The sequence below is a fragment of the Tamandua tetradactyla genome, chromosome 5 (genome assembly GCF_023851605.1).
Source record: "Tamandua tetradactyla isolate mTamTet1 chromosome 5, mTamTet1.pri, whole genome shotgun sequence".
Classification (NCBI taxonomy): Eukaryota; Metazoa; Chordata; class Mammalia; order Pilosa; family Myrmecophagidae; genus Tamandua; species Tamandua tetradactyla.
The window spans coordinates 23,889,879-23,898,531 of record NC_135331.1 but is presented as its reverse complement, the minus strand read 5'-3'; the positions used below and the strand labels follow the sequence as shown (position 1 = coordinate 23,898,531).

Genomic DNA, 8,653 nt, shown 5'->3' with positions numbered 1-8,653 from the left:
AGTATTAACTTTTAAAAAGAAATATAAGAAAAAGAGAAAAAAAACTCATACATCCCAAACTCTTTACCCCTCCCTCTCGTTGACTACTAGTATTTCAGTCTACAAGATTTATTTTAACCCTTAACCACCCCTATTATTTATTTACTTTTATCCATAGTTTTTAACTCATTTGTCCATACCCTGGATAAAAATAGCATCAGACACAAAGTTTTCACCATCAAAGCCATATCATAAAAGTTGTATCATTATACAATCATCTTCAAGAATCAAGGCTTCTAGAACACAGCTCAACAGTTTCAAGTACTTCATTCCAGCCACTCCACTACACCACAAACTAAAAATCTATATAATCTATATAATGCATAAGAATAGCCTCCAGGACAGCCTGTCATATCTGTTTGAATCTCTCATTCACTGAGATTTTATTTTGTCTCATTTCTCTCTTCCCCCTTTTGGACAAGAAGTCTTTCTTAAGTCCATGATGCTGAGTCCAAGCTCACCCCGGGAGTTCTGCCCCATGATACCAGGAAGGTTCACATTCTGGGAGTCATGTTGCATGTAGAGGGAAGGCAGTGAGTTGGCTTATAGAAAGAGGTCACATCTGAGCAACAAAAGAGGTTCTATGGGGGTGACTCTTAGGCATAATTATAAGTAGGTTTAGCTTCTCCTTTGTAGGAATAAGTTTCAAAGGGTTGAACCCCAAGATTGAGAGCTCAGCCTATTAATTTGGTTGTCCCCACTGCTTGGAAGAATATCAGGAATTCCCCAAAAGGGGAAGTTTTTCCTAGTTCCCCAAGGGGACTTTGCAAATACCTTGTATTTGTTGTCCAAATTACTCTGGGATATATCAGAGCATCACACTAACCTGGACAAACCAACAAAATCTCACAGTGTATTCAAGACTCCCTGTACTTATGGTGCTCAACTAAACTGGCCATATGAGTTAAATCAGGTAATGTGCTACCCAAATATAAATTTTGCACCAAATAAACATCTCTTCCTTTGGCCTCACACAGAAGTTGAAATTTTGATAAGATTATTTTGAATTTCATTCCCCCTTGACTAATATGTTTTTGTTAATTGGGTTTGTGTTGAAGGTTTCCTTTGTAACTTGCAGTATTTCACAGCCAAACCAAGGCCATGTTCCTACTGAGAGAATACAAATCTATTCCAAAGGGCCCCAGGGTAATAGGAAGCTTCTCAGACTGTACTTTCCAGCCTTTCCAGCAGAAAGCAATGGAGCTCTTCAGTGAGCAATTCCCATAGCCATACAAATTTAAGGTATTTTTTTTATTCCTCTAACCCCCCAGTTTCTGTGGCAAGTGTAGATAAAGGCCCACACTGCTTAAGGCACCTATCTAGACAGCACTGAAACTGAGGACTCCTACTGTACTATTTCACCGGCCAACATCTGGATCAAGACTGTTCCACATTCCCCTATTTTCCAAAGTGAAAAGACTCTCTTTCTCTACTAGACCACTGCAACCCACCTGGCAAGAATCAGATATTTTAGGGACTGCTGGATTCAGATGTGGGGGATGGGGACCTGGGGATCCAGTGGAACTCAGTCACTCAATGTATTTGCTCTGTTTGTGGAAATAGTGGGCCTGCAAGCTCCCTGAGAGTCTACTTTGAAATGTTCAATGTTGCAAGATCCAGGGTTCATCCTCTCTGGCCAACAGTTGGACAAGGAGGGCACAACATCTCACCAGCCAGTCTGACCCAAGCTGACCCACCACCTCCAGCCCTGGGGGTTGAGGAGAGGTACCATGTGCCACTGTTGAGTTCATGCACCACAATTTTTCAGTCATAGTTTCTCTGTTATTTTTGTCCAGATCTTCCTTATATGTTGCAAGTGTCCTTCCATGGTCTCCTGAGCCCAATATCTGCTGTTTTGGATAGCTCCTGTCTGTTCTCTATGTACTTTTGGTGGAGGGATGAGTTCTGCCTATCTTTATTTCACCATATTCCAAGAGGCTCTCCCTTAATTTACCTATTATATTCCTATTATTGCACCTTGGTTTCAATTCTATCACATTTTCACTATTTTATATTAAAATGTTATACCCTCATAGATAAAATTTGGGTGAATAAGACTATAAAATTGTTGGTATAGATATTAAGTCAGATCAAATTACTTCACAAAGTTGTGGAGTAATGCAGTTGCATATATATCCCTTTACTTTTTATGTTGCAAATTATGAATACTTTTTTTCCCAACTACATAGCAATTTAGGCATAAACACAATTCTGATTGGGTAAAGAGTTTAGATATTTAGGATGTGTGCAACCAAGGAATTCAGTCCTTTTAGACCATGCACTCTCCATAGCACAGCAGGGAATGATGTGGTTGTGGGTGATGGGCACTTCCCAGAAACCCAGGTGAGTAAGGAGACATCAGGTGCTCATCCAGCCTCAGCAGGACCAAAGGCAACCATGACCAAGGGATTCCATGGTAACACTTGTGGCTGTGCTGCTCTGATTGTCTGAGATTAGGCTTGGTGAACAAATGCTCCCCAGGTGGATTTCTTTTCTGTTTGTTATCAGAGAATCATGTCTGAAGAACATGAGTTAATATTGTACAGAGGCTTTCATGAGGAATCTGCATTAGTCTAGTCAACATGCTGCATAAGGATTCTCTGTGAATATTAATTGACATATGATTATCAGAATGTTTTATTGCTCATTGCAGTCAAATGCATTATTGATGAAAATTTGCAACAACCCAGTGAATTTTTCTCTCAAAAGACTAACAGAGTGTGGGTGTCATCACATTAAAATCTTACCACAGTAAAATTAAAGATTGAACAATATAGAAGAACCCATACAAAGTTGAATATTATACCATCTTAAAATTCTATGTTTAGAAAATTTTTTAGTAGAGAGGATTAAAAATAGGGTAGCAGCCAATGGTTTAGACTAATGTCATTTTCTCTTTTAATGTTATATGGCTTGTATGGTATTCAATATATAAAAAGTAAGATTCTTTTTTATTTAGAGGTTCTTTTGGTTTTGAATAAATGGGTTATTGATTTATCAAGACTAAGTTTAAAAAAAATTTTATTGTGAAATAGACCAAATATGGAGAAAAGTGATAGATTTCATTTTAACAAATAGCTATAGAAAAAACTTCAAAGTATGGTATGGGTTACAAGTCCACAATTTCAGGTGTTTCATTCTAGCTGTTCTAATACACTGGAGACTTAAAAGAAATGTCAACATAATTATTTAGTAGTCATACTCATTTCTTAAATACTATCTTCTATCTTGCAACTCCTCCCTCTCATTTTGTCCTTTTCTCAATCTTTATGGATATTTGGGCAATGACCATTCTAACTTCTTCATGTTAAGAAAGGGTGTTGACATTATGGGTAGGGGGTTGTAATTGGTTATTGTTTTGAGAGAGACAGGTACCTTGAGTTTCAGGGTTTAACTGGCATAGGAACAATCTGGATGTTTTAGGTTTCTGAGAAATAAACTGAGTGAAACTATTATAGCATCTCAGATATTCTATAATATAAAGTGTCTATATAAAGAAAACTCTGGGCATTCTTTAGGGTTTTCAGGATACTGTTTGTTGGGGCTCGGCATACAGTGGCAATATGCAATATCTAGCTGAAGCATGTATAAGAGTAACTACTATAATAGCCTCCTGACTATATTTGAAATCTCTTAGCCACTGCAGCCTTATATTTTTATTTATTTATTTCCCCCACTTGGATCAAGTAGCATTGTCAATCTTATGATGCCAGAGCCAGACTCATCACTGGGAGTCATGCCCCACATTTCCAGGAGACTTACACCCCCGGAAGTCATGTCCCGCATAAGGGGAGAGTCGTGAGTTCAAATGTATTCCACGAAGGATGCTGAAAGACTGAAGAAAGATGTTGCATACTCCTACCCATAATGTCAACACCCTTTCTTAACATGAAGAAGTTAGAATGGTCATTGCCCAAATATCTACTGGCCTTTACAGAACCTTTCCAACACTCTACATAAATTGAAAGTAACCAACTAACTAATGCTAAATTGGGCCCTAGGTTTGTTGCCACTATATCCTGCCCATGACAATTACAACCTCAATTTCTAGAGAACTACAGAGAATTTGAGAAGCAAATAATTCTGAGATCAAAAACTTGAACTAGGCCCACCCACCGGGGCCCCGCCCTGCCCCACCTCCCAGGTATCCACGGGTCTTCCAGCGGGGGGTGTCCCCAGGTGGCTCCTCCTCCTCCCAGCCCGTCGGCTGCTGGCCTGGAGGACATCAGAACTGCCAGCGTGGAAACCGCCACTGGGTGCGGGAGGCAGAAGTAGCTCCGTGGGACTGCCAGGACACCATCGAGCTCAGCCAACCGCATCAGCTATGGACATATCCCTAGAGAAGATAGCAGACCCCACATTAGCCAAAATGGGAAAAAAATTTAAAGGAAGTGATGAAGATGGTAGAAGACAGTCAAAGAAGAACAGAGGAGGAAAATAAAAAGATGCTCATATCAGGAGACATCTCAGGGCCACTCCAGGGCAGTGGACAAGATATGGTGAGCATCCTCCAGTTAGTTCAAAATCTGATGCATGGAGATGAAGATGAGGAGCCCCAGTGTTCCCGAATCCAGAATATTGGAGAACAAGGTCATATGGCTTTGTTAGGCCACAGTTTGGGAGCTTATATTTCAACTCTGGACAAAGAGAAACTGAGAAAACTTACAACAAGGATACTTTTGGATACTACCTTATGGCTATGCAGAATTTTCAGGTATGAAAATGGCTGTGATTATTTCCATGAAGAAGAAAGAGAGGGACTTGCAAAGATCTGTAGGCTTGCCATTCATTCTCGCTATGAAGACTTCGTAGTGGATGGATTTAATGTGTTATGTAACAAAAAACCTGTTATATATCTTAGTGCTGTTGTTAGGCCTGGCCTGGGCCAATATCTTTGCAATCAGCTTGGCTTGCCCTTTCCCTGCTTGTGTCGTGTGCCCTGTAACACTATGTTTGGATCTCAGCATCAGATGAATGTTGCCTTCTTGGAAAAAATGATTAAAGAAGATACAGAACAAGGAAGACAGCCCCTGTTGCTTGTTGCAAATGCTGGTACTGCAGCAGTAGGACACACAGACAAGACTGGACATTTGAAAGAACTCTGTGAGAAGTATGGCATGTGGCTTCATGTGGAGGGTGTGAATCTGGAAACACTGGCTCTAGGTTATGTCTCCTCATCAGTGTTGGCTGCATCAAACGTGATAGCATGACATTGACTCCTGGCCCATAGCTGGGCTTGCCAGCTGTTCTTACAGTTACACTTTATAAACATGAATATCCTGCCTTGACCCTAGTTGCAGGCCTTACATCAAATAAGCCAGCAGACAAACTCTGTGCCCTGCCACTGTGGTTATCTTTATAGTACTTGGGACTTGATGGGATTGTGGAGAGAATAAAGCATGCCTGTCAACTGGGTCAATGGTTGCAAGAAAGTTTGAAGAAAGTGAACCACATCAAAATCTTGGTGGAAGGTGAGCTGACTTCTCCGGTAGTGGTGTTCAGATTTTTCCAGGAACTACCAGGCCCAAATCCAGGGTATAAGGCTGCACTGGTGCCCAACATGGTGCCTTCATGTAGTTGGCTGGGAGAGGCACTCCTGTGATGCACTGCAACACTGGCTGGGAGAACAGCTGAAACACCTTTGCCTGTGAGTGGCCTCACTGTCATGGATCTGGAAGTCGAGGGCATGTGTGTGTGGCTCAGTCCTTTGATGACAGCAGCAGTTTTAGGAACTCAGGGAGAAGATGTGAATCAGCTCATAGCCTGCATAAAAAGCAAGACTCCAGTCCTGACCTGTACCCTCCAGCTGAGAGGAGATATCAAGCAGGAGGTAGAAGGAACAGAAGGTCTTTTATATGTTGATGACCCCAACTGGCCTGGAATAGGGGTTGTCAGATATGAACATGCAAATGATGATGAGAGCTGTTTGAAATTAGATCCTGAAGGAGAGAAAATCCATGCTGGACTCCTGAAAAAGTTAAATGAACTGGAATCTGACCTTACATTTAAAATGGGCCCTGAGTATAAAAGTATGAAGAGCTGTATTTACACTGGCATGGCAAGCGATGATGTCGGTATTTCAGAACGCATGGAGACCATTGCAGTCACAACCTGAGAAATTGAGGAAAACTCAAGGCTTCTTGAAAACATGACAGAAGTTGTTTGGAAAGGAATCCAGGAAGCACAGGTTCAGCTGTGGAAGGCAAATGAGGAACAACTTCTGGAAGAGGGAGTGTTACGGCAGATCCCTGCAGTAGAATCTGTGCTGAATTGGTTTTCTCCAGTACAAGCTTCATGAAAGGGAAGGACTTTTAACTTAACAGCAGGTTCTCTGGAGTCCACAGAACATACATGTCTCCAAAATACAAGGTACAGGAGTTACGCTGCCTCCAACCCCCTCAGGCACTCACACTAGACAGAGACTTCCAGGCCAGAAGCCTTTTAAAAGGTCCCTAAGAGGTTCAGATGCTTTCAGTGAGACAAGCTCAGTCAATCACACTGAAGACAGAAAAGATGGAGCAACTGTCCTGTGGGCTGGAACAAGACACCCTAGAAGTGAACAGCCCTGAGCAAAGCCCAAGGGACCCCATCCTTCAGGCAGCAGGCCAGACGGAGGCTCTCCAGGACAGGGCCCAGCGACCAGAGATGACTGTCCACACGTAGAAGAGCCAGAGAGCTTAAGATAAAACTCAGTGTTTGGCTTGAGACTGTACTGAATATTGTTTCAGGGAAGATGAAGTTATATCGAAAATGTGAACTGTGCCACATGCTAAAACAAAGGAATTACTGTTATTTGTGCTTAACTGGGATTTTTTGCACAGATATGTTCCTAAAAGCTAGGCTTTCCAGGAGGGCAATTTGAATGTTTAATTTAGTGGTATGTTGAACAACAAACAACTATTGTTTTTGTCCTAATCAATTATAGTAATACTATTTTTCCCCTGAGTTACGACAAACACTTTTTATTAACAAAGAACACTTGGAAATTCAAGTGTCTGCCACTTGATATACTTGCTCATATCTTTCTACATATAAGTGTAATTATTAGGTTGCATATAATAATTTTTCCATAAAACAGCTTTCTTTTAAAACTCTCTGGGTTCTCTGCTGTACTTCCACAGAGAGGACACAGCATTCTTTGCCATCTGTTTAAGTTGGTATTTTAGTTTGACCAAGTTGAAATATACAGCTGGATTGTGTTTGACTTAAAGGAGAATGGGTTTCAATGGGATTGTAAATAAGTGTGTCAGAAGCCCTCTCCTGCCATCCCTAACTGCTGCTTTTCCTGGAGACATAAGTAAGAACTGTGTCCACTCAAGCTGTGGCAGGGTTATCAAGCAAGTTAGACTGGGCAGTGCTTCTGTCTGTGATTTTCCTCTGCACAAATCTATCTGTTCCTTTATATACTATTTGTAAACAAATTAAAAGGACTCATCTATTAAGAATAACTGAGAAGTCTTACCATATATATATAATTTTTTTAAGCTGGTAAAACTTTTAAATTGGCACATAGGTATGGAGTGTGCTCATTTCTATGTTTAATATTGGATCACCTGATAGATGCTACCCTTAAGAGTGTACTATTGGGCAGACCACGGTGGCTCAGCAGGCGAGAATGCTCGCCTGCCATGCCAGACGACCGGGTTTGATTCCTGGTGCCTGCCCATGTAAAAAAAAAAAGAAAAGAAATTTAAAAAACCTACTATTAAATATGCAGTGTAGCACCTAGTTAAGTTTAAAGTAAGTATACCTTTGAACTATCTCACATTTATGATGCTTCTGTAGCTTCTGTTCCTTTAGCAACTCACCCTCTTGGGCCCAATTTAGAAAAGAGAACCAGAAAAGTCATCTTTCTCCGGTTGATCAAGCCAGACTGCTGCTGAAATAATTAAAAGTAAGCCCTTAATTACTGCTGTTTCTATTTTTCCAAAAGTACTGCATGACTTCATTTATCACAAGTAATGGCCCCTGTGCCTTTTTAGTCCAGCAATTTCACTGTGTAGATCTCTTTAAAATGGTGGGAAATGTGCATTGGGTCTGCGGACTGTAAGTATTGAAAGCCTTATACCACATTAAGCCTAATTGCACTCTGATTTCATGTCATTTCTGACACTAGGCACTCTTGAAAGTGCAGTTTACTTTTTTCTTGCTTGGGGTGGGAGGTGCAGATGATTAAACAAAGTCTTTCCTATCTGTTTATTTGGTGCAATGAAGTATAGCAGATAAAATGGGGGAGGGGTAAATTATCACCTTTAACAAGATTAATTTTTAAATGTTTTTTTATTTGGAATTGTTTATTGGTTTTGCTGAAACAGAATTTCACCCTTAAGATACTTGAATGTTGGTTTCAATAAAGGTTCTTGAAATTGTTACAAAAAAACTTGAACTATTTATTATTGATCCTCTTCATATATTCCATAAAATCTTTAGCCTACTTGTCTCTAAAGACCATTCAGTTTATGGCTGTTCACAAATTTCAGTATTTTAATAAGGAATTTAGGTAATGCATGGCTTTTTTCTCCATCATACTCAAGTTATTTATTACATATAGTTTTATACTTAGAGCTCCATTTGATACATAACCTAATTACTGGAGGTATCAGACATGAGCCAA

General features: G+C 40.3%; 1 pseudogene; it reads left to right on the top strand.

Moving 5' to 3' along the window:
* Positions 1-4,363: 4,363 nt before the first annotated feature.
* LOC143682298 (pyridoxal-dependent decarboxylase domain-containing protein 1 pseudogene) lies at positions 4,364-6,725 on the top strand (annotated as a pseudogene).
* The last annotated feature ends 1,928 nt before the right edge of the window (positions 6,726-8,653 follow it).